General features: G+C 44.2%; 1 long non-coding RNA gene across 1 annotated transcript; it reads right to left on the minus strand.

Moving 5' to 3' along the window:
- Positions 1 to 668: 668 nt before the first annotated feature.
- Positions 669 to 946, minus strand: LOC308081209. Its single transcript, XR_013932809.1, has 2 exons — positions 832 to 946; positions 669 to 768 (listed from the first exon to the last, which is right to left on the minus strand). It is a non-coding gene; the product is annotated as an uncharacterized lncRNA (long non-coding RNA).
- Between the last annotated feature and the right edge of the window lie 16,757 nt (positions 947 to 17,703).

Genomic DNA, 17,703 nt, shown 5'->3' on the forward strand with positions numbered 1-17,703 from the left:
CGGCGTTATAGTTACTGTGATTTAAAAAGGTGCGTTACTGCGTTACATTATGTGATCCAACTGAACTGTCTCCCCCGCAGAGCAGCTTGCCTGTCATCTAAACAGGACAGGCAGGCTTGGATGGATACAGGCAAATTCAAGCGATCCCTCTCACTCTAACTTGAGAAAGTGAAAGTGGCCAGAGAGAGAGGAGTAATGATTGGTTAACAGGGGGTAAAATGTCAGCCTAAGCCAATCAGAGACAGAGTTGGGCGGGTCTTGCCATACACAGACCCTCCCTTGCTAACACACACACACACACACACACACACACACACACACACACACACACACACACACACACACACACACACACACACACACACACACACACACACAGCAACACACCCACCACCACTACCGCACACACACAGTCTCAGCTGAGTGACAGCGTAGTGTTAGTTTGCAGCTTGGAAATATAACCATTATTTAGAATTTGTGGGGATAAAGGGCGCTAAAAACATTGCAGTGACAGAAAACATTGTCCACATCGAGTAACAGCAATGCTAATCTCCTGAAGCACCTAACTAAAGTACATGGGGTTATAAAAACTAGTCGCCAAAGAAGACTCCACCGGCAGTGATCTAGATGGAGCTACAGCTACTCCATCTAAACAGCCAAAAAAACGAAATCGCCACAGCATGTCACCCAGACTCAACTAAACAGATTGATTGGCAGGTATGTTGTTGAGGAGGACATGCTTCCCATCGCAACGGTTGAGTTTGTTGCCTTCAGAGAACTAGTCAGCAAAATAGCGGTGAAAGCAGCAGGGCCACTACGGTGCAGAAAGACGTTTAATTGTTCCACTACATTTCATAATGACTACAATGGTCTTTTCTCTCACTGTGCCACAGAGCAACACTAAAACTCTCTCTCTCTCTGTGTGTGTGTGTGTGTGTGTGTGTGTGTGTGTGTGTGTGTGTGTGTGTGTGTGTGTGTGTGTGTGTGTGTGTGTGTGTGTGTGTGTGAGTGAGTGTAATACTGTACACTGGCATAAGTGTGAGAGGTTTTTTATTTTAAAATTAAAAAAAAGTTTTGTCAGTTAAATTAAGGCCACTCACATCTATATGCAAATGACATCAAATTCATTCAAACTGATAACTGACTTGGGAGGGAGTGTGGGAGATAGGTGGGTTATTGTATTGCTCTGAGTGTAATGATCATTACATCCTGATGTGAAAGAAAATATTTCTAAAGAAGAAGAAACAAATAAACGTTTTTATGTATAGCCTATCAAAATCATTTGGAAATAATATATATATTTTTATTTTATTTTATACATTTTTTCTTCTTTTTTTAAAAAAGTAAAGTTAAGTAACTAGTTACTAGTTACTTTCATAATTTAGTAACTAAGTAAAGTAACTAATTACGTTTTTGGAGCAGTAACTAATAACTATAACTAGTTACTTTTGAAAAGTAACTTGCCCAACACTGCTTAAAAGGGGAGATGTGGTGTAACCTGCTAGATACACAGTGTAATGGTTTAGCCTAGACACCCCTGTGGTTGGTATCGCCCAGACACCGGAAGTGATGTTCACGGATGTAACGTGCGATTGAATGAATGACATTCCATTGGGACCCGGTGTAACAAACATTCCTGTGAGATTCCGTATAATAAAGCCTAAAGTATTGTACCTCGTCGTAGCCGAACTCATCCTTATAATATACAATTACCTAACACAACAACACTGCCATGAAGTCTTGTGCAAAGGTCATTAGGTCATTTAGATAGCATGTTATTTAGACAGATGCCAGGTTAATTTGTTCACCTGGCATCCTGTAGTTTATATAGTTTTAATGTACAGATGACTTATTATGTATTTGTTGGATACTCTACTGAGTCTAGGTTCATTGTTTATCTGTGATCCTAGGTTACTGAGACACAACACTGTCTCTCTGTATTCTATGTATGTGTAACGGTTGATCTGTGTTGTGTTGTATTGTGGATTAATGCAGTTCCAGACCACTTCTCTCTTTGTTGACAGTTTATTTTGGTAAGAATACACAAGTCTCTGGTCAGACACTTCTTTTGGTGTAACACATCCAAGCCTCAGCACATCTACAACAGAATTAGCAGCAGTTTGTTGTAAACCATATACTGTTTGGTATGTCAAAATGACTAACTGAACACATGTACAAAGCATCACTACTTCATGTAGGTACATTTAGCATGTTTAGAACAACCTGTATTCATCCCGGTATCACAGTAAACATACAGACTCTTGCTGAGGAACACATCTTACCTTGTTGGGCAAATCTCATTTAGAATGCTGGCACCGCTTTAACATGGACACCTGTGTTAATGAATGAGATGCCGCACACTAACCAATAAGAAATGCCCTTACTTCCTTAAGTAAGGGCATTTCTTATTGGTTAGTGTGCCAGTGGATCCCACTAAACTGTTACATATGTGTTTACCTTGTTTACTGTAAGTCACTCTGGATAAAGAGTGTCTGATAAATTAATACATTATAAATATTTTATGTGTTTCCAACAACAGGTCCAGTCCTTCAGGAAAGCCATGAAGGAAGGAGGAGTCACTCTGAGTGAACCTAGAAGGAAGTACGTTGGAACATAAACACAAGCTTCCTCTCCTCCTCTCCTTCACACAGAAGTTTCCTCTTCTTCACACAGAAGTTTCCTCTCCTTCACACAGGATATGTTAGTGCTCCTCTGACCAAGAGACATTGCCTTCATCTTGTTACTGCACTATTATATACTGTATACTATGCTGGCCAGTCCATAGTAATTGCAGTGGAGAGAAGACCCCCACCTCCAACCCCTGTCACAGAAAAGGGTTGCATAGACATTGACACATGGACTGGAGGGGGACTTTAGAAGAGTATTTGTCTGAGGTTTGTTGACAATGACGACAGCTTCTGCCATACAGGGACAAACCAATACATAGTCCCTTTGTGATATGAATGTCAAGTTTGAGGTTGATCGGACGGTTCTCAAGGTACGCGGGACACTGGTAATGTGATGAATACCAATAGTGTGGAATTATTTTAAGCTGAAGTATTGTTGACTAGTTTGTGCATAAAGTACTTTGATCATTAATGTGTTTGGTCACTAGATGGCAGTCTAAGACCATATAATGGACCAAGTGTATGTTAGCAGAGAGTCTCTCACAGCAGATGTCTATTGAAACTGGAGGTCTCTCCACTATTCAAATAATCATAACTCACAGAATTGTAAAGGATTTTGTTTGTTATAAATACCAGACATGTAGATATGTTAAGCTATAGGATACTTGGTTACAGAAAAAAATTGGGATTTCATACCAAAATGCTTATATACAGTAGCAGTAATGGTTATAAAACAGATAAAGTTGTATTCTCCCCATACTTATGACTCAGACATATTTCTTGGCACGGTGCCTGTAGAAATATGGCGGTGATGTTGACAACAGACGATCCAGTTCAAACTGACCATTCTGTAAGACGAGGTTTGGCCATATAAAATGATGGAAATGTCCTCATTTCTCAGTTTCCTTAATTTTAGATTAAATTCAATCATTGGCTAGCAACGACATGGCAATAGTTTGTGATTCATAATGCCCATTTATTTTATATATATAAGTATTACATTTATTTTGGCATGTCAGCCCTGACAATCTAACTGTAGGTTGGTGAGGTCTATGAAGGCCATGTATAGTGGTAGATTTTGTTCCCGGCATTTGTCTTGCAGTTGGTGGGTGGTGAAAATCATGTCGGTAGTGCCTCTGTTTAGGCGAAATCCACTCTGAGACTCAGGAAGGATGCTTTCTGACAGGGGGGTGAGTCTGTTGGCCAACACCCGAGCTAGGGCTTTCCCTATGGTGGACAGGAGAGAAATGCCACAGTAATTTCCGCAGTCTGCCTTATCTCCCTTCTTAAATATGGAGACAATTAAGGCATCCCTAAGCTGTGCAGGGATTTTCTCTTTGTCCCAGATTTTGAGAAGCAGGGCATGGATGTGCTTAAGAAGATCGGGTCCGCCTTTCTTCAGGACTTCTGCTGGGATGCCATCGGCAGCCTTGTTGTTTTTAATATTCCTAATGGCATCCAGCACCTCACCCAGGCTGGGCGGTTCTCCCATGTTTTCAACTATGGGCGGTTGAGGGAGTTGTTCAAGAGCCTCCATCTCAGGAATGGTGTCCCTGTTTAAGAGGTCCTTATAGTGCTTTTTCCACCTGTTTGCTATTGCATCCTTGTCCTTCAGTAGCAAGAACCCATCCTTAGAGCGAAGGGCGGTTAGGCAGCGATGGCTGGGGCCATATACCGCTCTTGTGGCGTCAAAGAATCCTCTCATATCTCCAGAGTCGGCAAGCTGCTGGATCTCCAGAGCCTTCTTTGTCCACCACTGGTTCTTCAGTTTCCTAACTTGCGTTTGGACGGCTGCCTTCGCTTTGGCATGGGCTGCTCTTTTAACCTTGCAGTGAATGTTATTCTGCCAGGTAATAAAAGTTTGCCGCTTGATGTCGATGAGCTGTTGGATCTCGATGTCATTCTCATCATACCAGTCTTGATGTCTCCGCTTTTCGAGACCGAGGATGTTTCTGCAGGAGTTCATGATGGAAAGTGTGCCCCAGTGTTTTTCAGTATCCTCCGGGTACTGTTTGGGCAAGGCTGCGCTAAGAGCATCCTGCAGCTGTTGTTGGTAGGTAGTGTCACACAACAGCTCGATGTTAAGCTTTGGCCGGCTCTGTCTTTTCTGCATCCTCCTTTTCCGCATTAAGCGGATGGACATGACGGAGCGAATGAGGCGGTGGTCAGTCCAGCAGTCGTCTGCGCTGGTCATTGCTCTGGTGTTAAGGACATCACGGTGGTCTTTGGAGCGGACAATGACGTAATCAATGAGATGCCATAGTTTGGAGCGAGGATGCATCCATGATGTTTTGAACTTGGTTTTCTGACGGAAAAGTGTGTTGGTAATGACCAGGTTGTGCTCTGAGCACTTGGTTAGCAGTAGTATGCCATTGGAGTTTGTGTTTCCAACCCCTTCTCTCCCCAGCGTGCCCCTCCATAGGTGGTGGTTTCGTCCCACTCTGGCATTGAAATCTCCAAGTAAGATTAACTTGTCCTCCTTACGGATACAATTTCAGGTCCAGGTCAGCATAGAAGGTCTCCTTTACTTCATCCTGTGCATCAAGCGTTGGGGCATAGGCACTAATAACAGTGGCCATCTGACTGCTGGCAAGCATCAGACGTATGGTCATTAGGCGCTCGTTGATGCCCACAGGGAGTTCATGGAGGTGGCTAATGAGGCAGTTCGTAATAGCAAAACCCACACCATGGATTCGTGGCTCATTTGCAGGCTTTCCTTTCCAAAAGAAAGTATATCCGCCTTTTTCCTCCTTTAGCTGCCCTTCATCCACCAGTCGGGTCTCGGAGAGCGCTGCGATGTCGATCTGGAACCTCCTTAGCTCTCTGGAGATGATGGCAGTTCACCTTTCAGGTCTATCACTGGCTTGGTTGTCCGTGAGGGTCCGCACATTCCAGGCTCCGATACGTAATTGTTTTTTGTGTTTCTGACCGCGTAATGGTGATCCCTCTGGATGCGATATTCCAGACAGGATTTTTGTGAGGCAGGCTATGTTTGGGGTACCTTTTCTAACCCCCTCCCCTACTGGGGTGAGCAGAGTGGACCCTGAATAGGGGCTGCTCAGTCATGGGTGCAGCTGCCGAGAAGCTCTTTCTGCCTCAGTCCAAGAACTTAACGACTGAATCAAACACCCACCGCCTGTGTGCCAGGTTGTGACTAGGAACTCCGAGACTTCACTGTCCTGTCCCCGTTACCACTTCCTGAACGCCACAGGACTTTTTCTTTGTCCAGGATGTGAAATGGGTAGGTTCCATTCGGGAGGACGCCTGCGCGTGATGTCTTTTAACGTGGGGAGACTGATGCGCCTGCAGCCACCACACGGTCCTTGGCAGAAAGGGGCCTGAATCCAATGGTATGGAATCCATGACGACTGGAGACCACCCTCTGTTGCAGCCTTCATCCGCCTTCAGTGCCGTTGTGACTTACATCATCCTCCGCCACTTCCGCCGTTGAGGTCTTTCGATCGCACTTCGTCTGGAACCTCCCCCTCGACCTTACCGCCATGGGTGACCCTGCATCGCTCTTAGGTTCATTGGAACACACAAGGTTCTCCTCCACGGCAAGGTGGCGATCCATGGAGAACACACATACATACACACACATACACACACACATACATACACACACACACACACACACACACACACACACACACACACACACACACACACACACACACACACACACACACACACACACACACACACACACAACACAAACAAATGTCAGCTATTTCCATGAACACATGAGTACAGCAGAAATAGAAGGGTAAAAAGGAAGACACAGATTAAATGTTGTTCCTCATGGAGGAATGTCCTTTTATCAGACCAGTCTCCATGTGGAGGTCTGAGCACAGGACCTGTCCTCCTAAACAGGTCTTCAATTCTCTACATAATGTGATATAAACAAATAAAACACACAACATGTTTCATGAAAGCTGTCTAATATTCATTGAGTGCTGATGTTGTTTTTGTTTTCACACTGAGGAGGCATAAGAAATACGTAGAACAACATTATAAAAGGACTAGTCTGCATTTTATAGATAAAACCATTAAGACTTGCCTTAATTTACTTCACCCACTTTGTCTCCTGCGCGTGTGTGTCGGTGTGTGTGTGTGTGTGTGTGTGTGTGTGTGTGTTTGCGACGGACGGGCAACAGGACGGACGGGACGGGACGGTACGGGGACGGGACGGGGACGGGACGGGGACGGGACGGGACGGGGGGACGGCGGTGTACTGCGACGGGGTCCGCAACGGGACGCACGGGACGGACGGGACGGGGGGGGGGAGGGGTTGACTGACGGGATGAGCGGGGGACGGGACGAGACACGCAATAACCCCACATTTGCAAGACCACTTTGGTAGAGGTTTGGGTTGTGTAGTTACCTTGCCATCATGATGTAACTCCAAAGGTGGACAAGAAATAAAAAACAAAACAATTTCTCCATTGACTAGAAATTGATAATTTAAAATATGCTCCTTATTGACTTACACAGAGGCTCCTTTAAACCCGTAACTAATAATTTATATATATATTTAAATATATATATATATATTATATATATAATATATATTTATATATATGTATATGTAACATAGTTCAATAGGTTGTAGTTAAAATCCCACTAAATGGGGAAACTACGCCACCTGCTGTTCAACATGCCTGCACCAAGCTTCATATTAGCAAGGGACTATGGGTAATCCTCAGAGCAATGGAGGATTCTCATGAGGTAAACGTCTCTGTATGTCTGTGGACAAAACTAATGTTAACTATCTTGAAAAGCACTTAAAAGTTAATCTGGGTTAACTGACTGAATGTTAACTATATTAGACTAACTCTGTCACGTTTTTATTGGGTCAATCATTCATTTTGTGTATGTTTTGTGACTTGTAAAAAACGTCCCCAGTACAAGTAGCTGACAGATTGTGTTGTTGTCTTTCCAGACAGACAAGTGCTTTGGTGTCCACATGTGCTGACATACACTGTCTCCCATGTCCATTTATTGTCAATGCAGGTATGTTGTTAAAGAGTGTTGTAATTTCATGTTTTGTGCAATTCATGTGATTTGATAAATAAGTTGAAATACTATAAAAAATGGTAATAGTTCATGGTAAAAATATACTAAATGTATTTGTATATTTTCTGTATTTGTTTAAGAGGACAGTGTTGTTTTCTAAAGTTGTATTTATGTAGACTGTATCAAATCCACTATACGATCTCTAGATCAGTAAGAATACTGTGTATAGTATACTAGTTAATCCTCAGAGCAATGGAGGATTCTCATGAGACAGACAAGTGCTTTGGTGTCCACATGTGCTGACATACACTGTCTCCCATGTCCATTTATTGTCAATGCAGAATAAATACCCTGCTGCTGAGCTGTTACCACCACTTGAACTCCGAGTGTGTTTAATTCAGAGAGGAGACATCTGACATCGGTCACATTGGTGCCGTGACCCGTCCATGACTGACGGACCGGGCTGGTGTCTTCTCATCACAGCATCATCGAAGCGGTACTCCTTTATTCAGTGTGGTGGACTCTCAAGTTCATTTAGTTTTATCGGACACATTTCACCTGAGAGTGTCCATATTATATGTGTGGGGACTCTATGATCAAATATGAGCTCCAACAAGCCTGATAACTTTAATGAGACCCCCCTCACTGGGGGTAGGGGTATTACATGTGGGTTAGATCGCACACCTCTTCAATTTACACTACGTGCTAATCAAGTGAGGGGTGCAGAGGGAGGTTTTGTTGATTCTGTGGACAGTCGCTTTGAATGTGACAATGTATCCTCACCTCACGGTCAGCCTACAGACAGGTCAAACCCACCACAGAGCATTAGCACATCTGTCCCAAACCCCATCCCTGATGATGTGAGACTTGCTGACCAAATGAGCACTGTTGTGCAGCAGATAGGACAGCAGATAGCAGATAGCATTCTGGCACACCTCACATCAACCCCCGCATCACACCTCACATCAACCCCCGCATCACACCTCACATCAACCCCTGCATCACACTTCATATCAACCCCTGCTGCTGCTGGGCACCCAACCCATGAAGATACATGCAGGAAGAAAGACTCTCTCTCCAGCCACACACTAGATCTCTCTCAAGTCCAACTGGTCACTCAGAGGCAAGTCAAAGAGCCGCCTACATTCAGAGGAGAAAGTTCGGATACAATGGCTGTTGATGAATGGGAGGACTCGATGAAAACCTACATCAGGAAGAGCAATGTTTCATTGGAAAATCAAGCTGAGGAGATTCTCATTCACCTAAGAGGCAGAGCAAAGGATGTTGTGCGATTTGGAATAAGGAATGGTGAGATTGATGTGCAGCAGAACCCACAGGCCATTTATGTGCTCCTGCGCAAACATTTCAGCTCTAGCCACTGCTCCTCTGTTCCCCTAGCTGACTTTTATTCCACCCTGCCGAAAGACCAAGAGGATCCCTACGAGTACTGGCTTAGACTGAACAGAGCTGCTGATGTTGCTGCCAGTTGTCTTAATGAGCAGGGCAAAATGTTTGACAATCCCTCTGTTGAAATTGCACGTATGTTCATCAGGCACTGCCCCTGCAGAGACTTGGCTCTTACCTTTAGGTCCAAGACAATTGATAAATGGTCAGCTCGTGAGGTTCAGGAGGTGTTAGACGAATATCACCTAGAAAGGGGACTCAGGTCTTCTAGCAGAATCAACGTGAATAAAATTGAGGTGAGCCCTAATGCTAATTTCAACACAGACATCCCTGAACAGAAAAAAACTGTGAGCCAAGACAACTCTACCCTTGAGAAGTTAATTGGAATGCTAGAGAAGGTGCTACTTCAGGGCCCAAGTCATGCACAGGCCAATAGGAGGCCAAATAGCAACAACAGATCTCCAAGAATTGAGGGCCTGAATGACATGCCATGTTCCATATGTAAAGACGGCTCTCACTCTGCCTTCACACACTGTCGAGAGGGCAGGCTGTGCTTCCTGTGTCACCTACCTGGCCATTCAAGACGCAACTGCCCAGAGGGGGGGCGTCCCCATCCCCATGGTCAGCAGGGAAACTGAATGATCTGCGTGCAGGGGAGGACAGCGCAGATCAAATGAGTGAACCTCTCACCTTGACAGACACTGATTATGAAACATTGTACACAACCTTCAGCAGTGCAGGGCTATCAAAGAACACTGTGATTTTTCAAGATCTGCAAAGACTCTCAAGAACTGATAGCCTCTTCTACACAGATGTGACTACTGACGATGGACATGTCCTCAGGGCATTAGTGGACAGTGGCTCAATGGCATGCACCATAAGTGAGACTGCAGACACAAAACTTGCACATTCGGTCCCTAACATTGAGAAGAAGTCAGCTGAGGGCTTTGTCATTGTTGGCTGTGGGGGTAACCTTGTCAAACCTTCTGCTATATATGACCTTACTGTATCTGTTTATGGCTACAAGGTGATAATCCCTGTTCTTGTTGTGCCAGGCCAAAGCGATGACATGATTCTGGGCAGCAACGCCATCAAGTGGCTCATTACACAGATGAAAGAGATTGGTGGTGGCCAAAGCATACCATCTCCAGCGAACAGTGCTCTGAGTGATAATTTGCCCCGTTTAATGTCCCTGTTGTCCTGCTCAGATGAATGTAATGGTGCAGCAATGCCAATCAGAATTGGAACAGCTAAGCTCAGAAGATGTGTCACTCTACAGCCACTGTCTGAACATTTAGTGTGGGCTAAACTGCCAGCATTTGACATCTCGGCAGTAGGTAGCACAGTCATGATTGAACCTACCCAGTCCAAGACCAGGCCTGCACAAATTCTGGTGGGCAGAGTTGTCACTCCCTTATGGGGAGATGGCTATGTTCCAGTCAAGATAGTAAACCCCACCAAAAAGCCACTGACCCTTAGAAGAAATGCAAAGGTTGCAGATGTGTCCCCCTGTCTTTCTGTGCAGGACATGCCTGAACCAGATCGCGTCCAGTCCAGTGCACAATACACACAGAGCTTGTCACCTGCACCCCGGTCAGAAGCCGAGATGTCATCCATCCTGAGTGACATGGGCCTGCAGGATCTGGACCTCTCATCCTGTGAAGTCTCCCTTGAATGGAAAGAAAAACTGCTGCAGATCATTGAGCAGTATGAGTCGACTTTTTCAAGGCACAAAATGGACTGTGGTGAGGCGAAAGATTTCGTCCACAGAATCCACTTGTTGGATGACAAGCCCTTTAGACTTCCATACAGGCGAGTCCCGCCGTGCCATTATGACAAGCTCCGGACAGCATTGAATGAGATGGAGGAGGTGGGGATAATCCGTAAGTCTCAGAGCGAGTATGCATCTCCCATTGTCCTGGTTGTCAAGCCGAATGGTGACCTTCGCATATGCAATGACTTTCGGTGGCTGAATGCAAGGACGGTGAAGGACGCTCATCCTCTCCCTCATCAAACAGACACCCTCGCTGCACTGGGTGGCAATGTGCTGTTCTCCACTATGGACCTCACATCAGGGTTCTACAATGTCAGACTGCACGAGGATGACAAGAAATTCACAGCTTTCTCCTCCCCATTCGGTCTCCATGAATATAACAGGATGCCCCAGGGCCTGACAAACAGTCCTGCTACATTCATGAGAATGATGATGTCTATCTTTGGCGATGAGAACTTCACAAGCCTGCTTTGCTACCTGGATGACCTCATGGTCTTCGCTCCATCTGAACAGATTGCGCTGGAGCGTCTGCAGATGGTCTTCTCACGCCTGGCTACCAACAACTTGAAGCTCTCACCTAAAAAGTGCCACTTTCTTCGCAGGACTGTTAAGTTTCTGGGACACATCATATGTGCAGATGGTGTTAAGACAGACCCAAGTAAAGTGGAGGCCATAAATAATGTGCAAGAAACTGACCTGATGGAGTCCGATGGTGAAACACCATGTGCTAAGAAAATCAGATCCTATTTAGGAATGGTCCTCTACTATCACCATTTTATTGAGGGATGTTCTGCTAAAGCCAGGCCACTGTTCAACCTCGTAGCTGAGCCTGCAGCACCACACAAGAGAGGGAGAGGCCATAAACCTAAGTTCAAAAAAGGCCATGTGAAGCTGTCTCCAGCAGACTGGACTGATGAGTGCAGGGAGGCGTTCAGAGCCTTGAAACATGAGCTTGTGCACGGTGTCATGTTAGCCCATCCAGACTTTAATGCACCATTCATCCTAGCAGTTGATGCCAGCTTTGATGGTCTGGGAGCTGTCCTCTCACAGTTGCCCCCTGAGGGAAAGATTGCCAGACCAGTGGCATTTGCCAGCAAGACACTCTCACAGTCCCAGCTGAACTATCCAGCACATCGGCTGGAGTTTCTCGCTCTAAAATGGGCGGTGTGTGACAAGTTCAGCCACTGGCTGAAAGGGCGAAGTTTCTCAGTCTGGACAGATAATAATCCGTTAACATACATCTTGACTAAACCCAAGTTAGATGCATGTGAACAGAGATGGGTGTCAAAGCTTGCAGCCTACAGTTTCGACCTGAACTATATCCCTGGCACGAAGAATGTGGTCGCAGATGCACTGAGTAGAGAACCATTTGTCCAGTCATGCATGAGCCACCGTCTTGTAACTGAGCCCTACACCTTGCTGCTTAACCAAGTGAGTGGAATGGTTGATAGGACGGTGCAGGATGCTTTCCATTGTACTAATAACTGCCAGCTGGTTGTTGATCAGTCTGAGGAGGGAACTGACATCACCCCACCTCCATCTCAGGGGTCCCTCTCTTCACGAGATGTGTCAGCCGTGCTGGATGCACATGAATCTGGAGGTGTTTGCCAAGTGAGAGGCATCGGGCCTGATATCCCTCAGCTTGCCAGTGTCGATCAGACTACCTCTCTGCCGAGGAGTGAACTGGCTAATATGCAGGAGCAGGATGCTGTCTTGGGCAGAGCTTTCTTTTACGTCCAGCGTCACAAGAGGCCCACTAGGCGTGAACGTGCTGATGAGTCTCGTGGTGTGGTGAAACTGTTGAGACATTGGCCCAAGCTCTCCATCAAGGACGGCATGTTGTACAGGGTGAAGAAAGACAGACAGATGAACATGACCATTCACCAGTTCGTTGTTCCAGACTCCATGAAGGCCCAAGTCCTCCAAGGCCTACATGACTCAGCTGGTCATCAGGGGCAAGCTCGCACACTTTCTCTCGCCAGGCAGAGGTTCTTCTGGGTAGGAATGGAACATGACGTCATCAACCATGTGAGACACTGCTTTCGCTGTGTAGTTGGGAAGACCCCGGAGCCTAACGACCGTGCTCCTCTGGAAAGCATTCGCACGACTGAACCGATGGAACTAGTCTGTATTGACTTCTGGACTGCAGAACAGACTGACAAAAAGTGTGTGGATGTTCTAGTAGTGACAGATCACTTTTCCAAGCTGTCACACGCATTCCCATGTAGAAATCAGTCAGCAAAGCAGGTTGCCCGCCGTCTCTGGACTGACTTTTTCAGCATTTATGGATTTCCGAAACGCATCCATTCAGATCGAGGAGCCAACTTTGAAAGTCGACTCATTAAGGAGCTTCTGGAAATGGCTGGTATCAAGAAATCCCACACTACCCCGTACCATCCTATGGGGAATGGGGTTGTTGAGAGATACAACAGGACTCTCGGAAGCATGATCAGAACCCTGCCTTCACAGTGCAAGGCTAGATGGCCGCAAATGCTCCAGATGCTGACGTTCTGTTACAATTGTACTGAGCATGAGACAACAGGCTTTGCCCCTTTCTTTCTCATGTTTGGGAGGATCCCACGTCTGCCTGTTGATGTTGTGTTCCAGCATGCCCTCCCCAACAGTGCTGTTGTTGACCACTGTGAATTTGTCTCTCGATTGAAGCGTGACCTGTCAGAGGCTGCACGCATTGCCCGGCAAAACAGTAGGACAGCACAGGCTCGTCAGGCTGAGAATTACAACCGCAAGGCGAAAGGGTCTCCCCTCACTGTGGGTGACAGAGTCCTGCTTGCTAATCGTGGTCTGAAGGGAGTGAGGAAAGTTGCAGACAAATGGGACTCTACAGTTTATGAGGTGGTGTCTGTGAAGCCTGGAATCAATGTGTACTGCATCAGGAACCCTGTGACGTCAAAGGAAAAAGTTGTCCACAGGAACTTGCTCCTCCCTGTGAGTTTTCTCCCCGTGGAAGGAGATGATGATGTCTTAGAGGCAAGCTGCTCTTCAGTTGCTGGGAGTGTACAGAGTGACCCAGTGGTTCCTGTTGATGTACAGGACGGTGAGACAAAGACAATTAACTGGCTTCTGCAAATGGACGATGTGAGTGATGGAGATGCTACAGCCAGCCAGTCCGGGTGTTCCTCTGTAGTGGCTGTGGGTGCCCCATCCTCAGTGACCGAAGGGGCTGTGGTCCCCCGCCCTGCGAGTGAGGTCTCAAGTACCTCAGATAATTCCCCAGATGCTGCACAGCTCCCTTCCCCTGGCCCCCTTCCTGAATGTGAAAAATCCCAGGATTCACCCTCCCAGCCCTCAGCAGGAGCAGCTCAACATGTGCCCTCCCCTCCCCTTGCAGTTGACATGGCTACAGATCACACACAGTCCCATGCAGTTGACATACCGACTGATCGCACACAGTCCCATGCAGTTGACATACAGACTGATCACACACCGACCCATGCAGTTGACATACAGACTGATCACACACCGACCCATGCAGCTGATACACAGCTAGGTGATTTAGCACAGGACCAAGTAGGTTCTTCACAGCCACTTCCACGTCGTACTAGGGCAGGCAGGATTGTGAAGCCACCTGTTCGACTCATTTGTGAAATGAATGAACAGATCATTGATGACTCAGTGTCAGTGTCAACTGTTGATTCTTTGTTTTCTTTTGTGAAGGACATGTTTTCTGGGTAGATTGATGAATACTTTTTTTTTTTAATGCATTGGTACTTGCCTGAGGTATCTTCCAGTTAAGTTGACTCGTTATAGAGCATGGTTTACAAAATGAGAGGTGTATACGGCATCTTTCGTGTCTTTTGTTGGTAAGGGGACTGATCAAACCCCTTTCTGATTTAATTCCAAGTGGAAAGTTGTTTTAACTGACTTGAACTGAGTTTTGCTCTTGCTGCTGAATACTGTAACTGGAGACTTGAGTTGTATTTTTGAGTTTTGTTTTTGTTGTATGTACCCCGATTTAGCAGGATTTTAGGGGGGTGTATGTAACATAGTTCAATAGGTTGTAGTTAAAATCCCACTAAATGGGGAAACTACGCCACCTGCTGTTCAACATGCCTGCACCAAGCTTCATATTAGCAAGGGACTATGGGTAATCCTCAGAGCAATGGAGGATTCTCATGAGGTAAACGTCTCTGTATGTCTGTGGACAAAACTAATGTTAACTATCTTGAAAAGCACTTAAAAGTTAATCTGGGTTAACTGACTGAATGTTAACTATATTAGACTAACTCTGTCACGTTTTTATTGGGTCAATCATTCATTTTGTGTATGTTTTGTGACTTGTAAAAAACGTCCCCAGTACAAGTAGCTGACAGATTGTGTTGTTGTCTTTCCAGACAGACAAGTGCTTTGGTGTCCACATGTGCTGACATACACTGTCTCCCATGTCCATTTATTGTCAATGCAGGTATGTTGTTAAAGAGTGTTGTAATTTCATGTTTTGTGCAATTCATGTGATTTGATAAATAAGTTGAAATACTATAAAAAATGGTAATAGTTCATGGTAAAAATATACTAAATGTATTTGTATATTTTCTGTATTTGTTTAAGAGGACAGTGTTGTTTTCTAAAGTTGTATTTATGTAGACTGTATCAAATCCACTATACGATCTCTAGATCAGTAAGAATACTGTGTATAGTATACTAGTTAATCCTCAGAGCAATGGAGGATTCTCATGAGACAGACAAGTGCTTTGGTGTCCACATGTGCTGACATACACTGTCTCCCATGTCCATTTATTGTCAATGCAGAATAAATACCCTGCTGCTGAGCTGTTACCACCACTTGAACTCCGAGTGTGTTTAATTCAGAGAGGAGACATCTGACATCGGTCACATATATATATATATATATATATATATATATATATATATATATATATATATATATATATTTATATATATATATATATGTGTGTATATGTATGTGTTAGACATTTTTTATAATATTTTAAAAAAATGGTAATATATTATCAAACATCACAACAATATGAACTATAGTGTTAACAGAGTGACAATGACATATCACATGAGTCATTGTGAAACAATTATGATTCATGGTCACACATTATTTCAGTAATATAATTACATTGATTATATCTTATTGTATTGATTTCATTTTATTTGAATGCAGGGTCATTAAAATGAGTCCATATACAAACACATGTTTTGAATTAACTGTGGAAAAACTTGAAGAACAAGGCATTGGCTTAAGTAAGCTTGGCTGTTAGCCTGCTCCTGACCAGGCTAACTTCACAGCTAAATTGCCATGGTAACTAAGCTAGGCTTGCTTCAATTCTCTTTTGAGGAATCGGATAAGGCTAAACTTAGCCAGGGTGAACTGGCTAAACTAATCTTCAAGATAATTCACCTTTTGAGGAACCGAGTCAGCTCTAATCCTGGCTAAATTAAGCCAGGATAGGTGGTAAAGCCAGGCTTTAGCTCTAATTCACCTTTTGAGGAACAGGCCCCATTGTTCTGTTAACTTAGCCTGGCAAAGTTTGTACCCTTTTCCCTTTAAATATCCATAGCCAATGACAATGCATTGGGCGCTTACAGTTAAATATTTCAAAAACTACAAATCATTTCAAAGTAAAACATCTCAAGGATGCATGTCCACAGTAAGATGGAATTGTTGAACTGTGAATGGAGTTTCTAGGTGAAAGTGTTTTTTTGAGGTCCCAGAATTGCCCATCGACCTCCATTATAAATCTCTGAACTTTTAAAGTAATTCAATTCTAAAACTATTAAACATTTCCAAGATTCCTTTTCAGGCAAACATGTCCACAGTAAGATGAACATTTTAAAGTATGAATGAGGTTACTAGGCGTAAGTATGTAGTTGTAAGCCTGCCTTTAAATGTCCATTGCCGCATCGACAGTGCATTGGGCGCTTAAAGTTAAATATCTCCAAAACTACAAATGATTTCAAAGAAAAAATCTCAAGCATGCATGTCCACAGTGAGGTGGAATTTTTGAACTGTGAATGGAGTTTCTAGGTGAAAGTGTTTTTTTGAGGTCCCAAAATCGTCCATCGACCTCCATTATAAATCTCTGAACTTTTAAAGGAGTACAATTCTAAAACTATTAAACATTTCAAAGATTCCTTTTCAGGCAAACATGTCCACAGTGAGATGAACATTTTAAAGTATGATTGAAGTTACTAGGCGTAAGTATGTAGTTTTAAGCCTGCCTTTAAATGTCCATTGCCGCATTGACAATGCATTGGGCGCTTAAAGTTAAATATCTCCAAAACTACAAATGATTTCAAAGAAAAAATCTCAAGCATGCATGTCCACAGTGAGGTGGAATTTTTGAACTGTGAATGGAGTTTCTAGGTGAAAGTGTTTTTTTTAGGTCCCAAAATCGTCCATCGACCTCCATTATAAATCTCTGAACTTTTAAAGGAGTACAATTCTAAAACTATGCAACATTTCAAAGATTCCTTTTCAGGCAAACGTGTCCACGTTAAGATGAACATTTTAAAGTTTGAATGGGGGCTCTAGGTATAAGTATGTTGGACAATGGCAAAATGGACATTTAAAGGGAAAAAAGTATGGAAGGCCGATGGAAGACTTTGGGACCTCAAAAAAACACTTTCACCTAGAAACTCTTGTCCATTTTGCCATTGACCGTCACTCTTTTTTCAGACGTTAGGGGGAAAAGTACAAACTTTGGCAGGCTACTAGTCCTACATGCTTACGCCCAGAAACCCCATTCAAACTTTAAAATGTTCATCTTACTATGAACATGTTTGCCTTAATTCGAATCTTTCAAATGTTTCGTAGTTTTAGAATTGTACTCCCTTAAAAGTTTTGGCACCTCAAACAACGCTTTCACCTAGAAACTCCATTCACACTTTTTATAA

The sequence above is a fragment of the Gymnoscopelus braueri genome (assembly GCF_963280865.1).
Source record: "Gymnoscopelus braueri genome assembly, contig: SCAFFOLD_58, whole genome shotgun sequence".
Lineage (NCBI taxonomy): Eukaryota > Metazoa > Chordata > Actinopteri > Myctophiformes > Myctophidae > Gymnoscopelus > Gymnoscopelus braueri.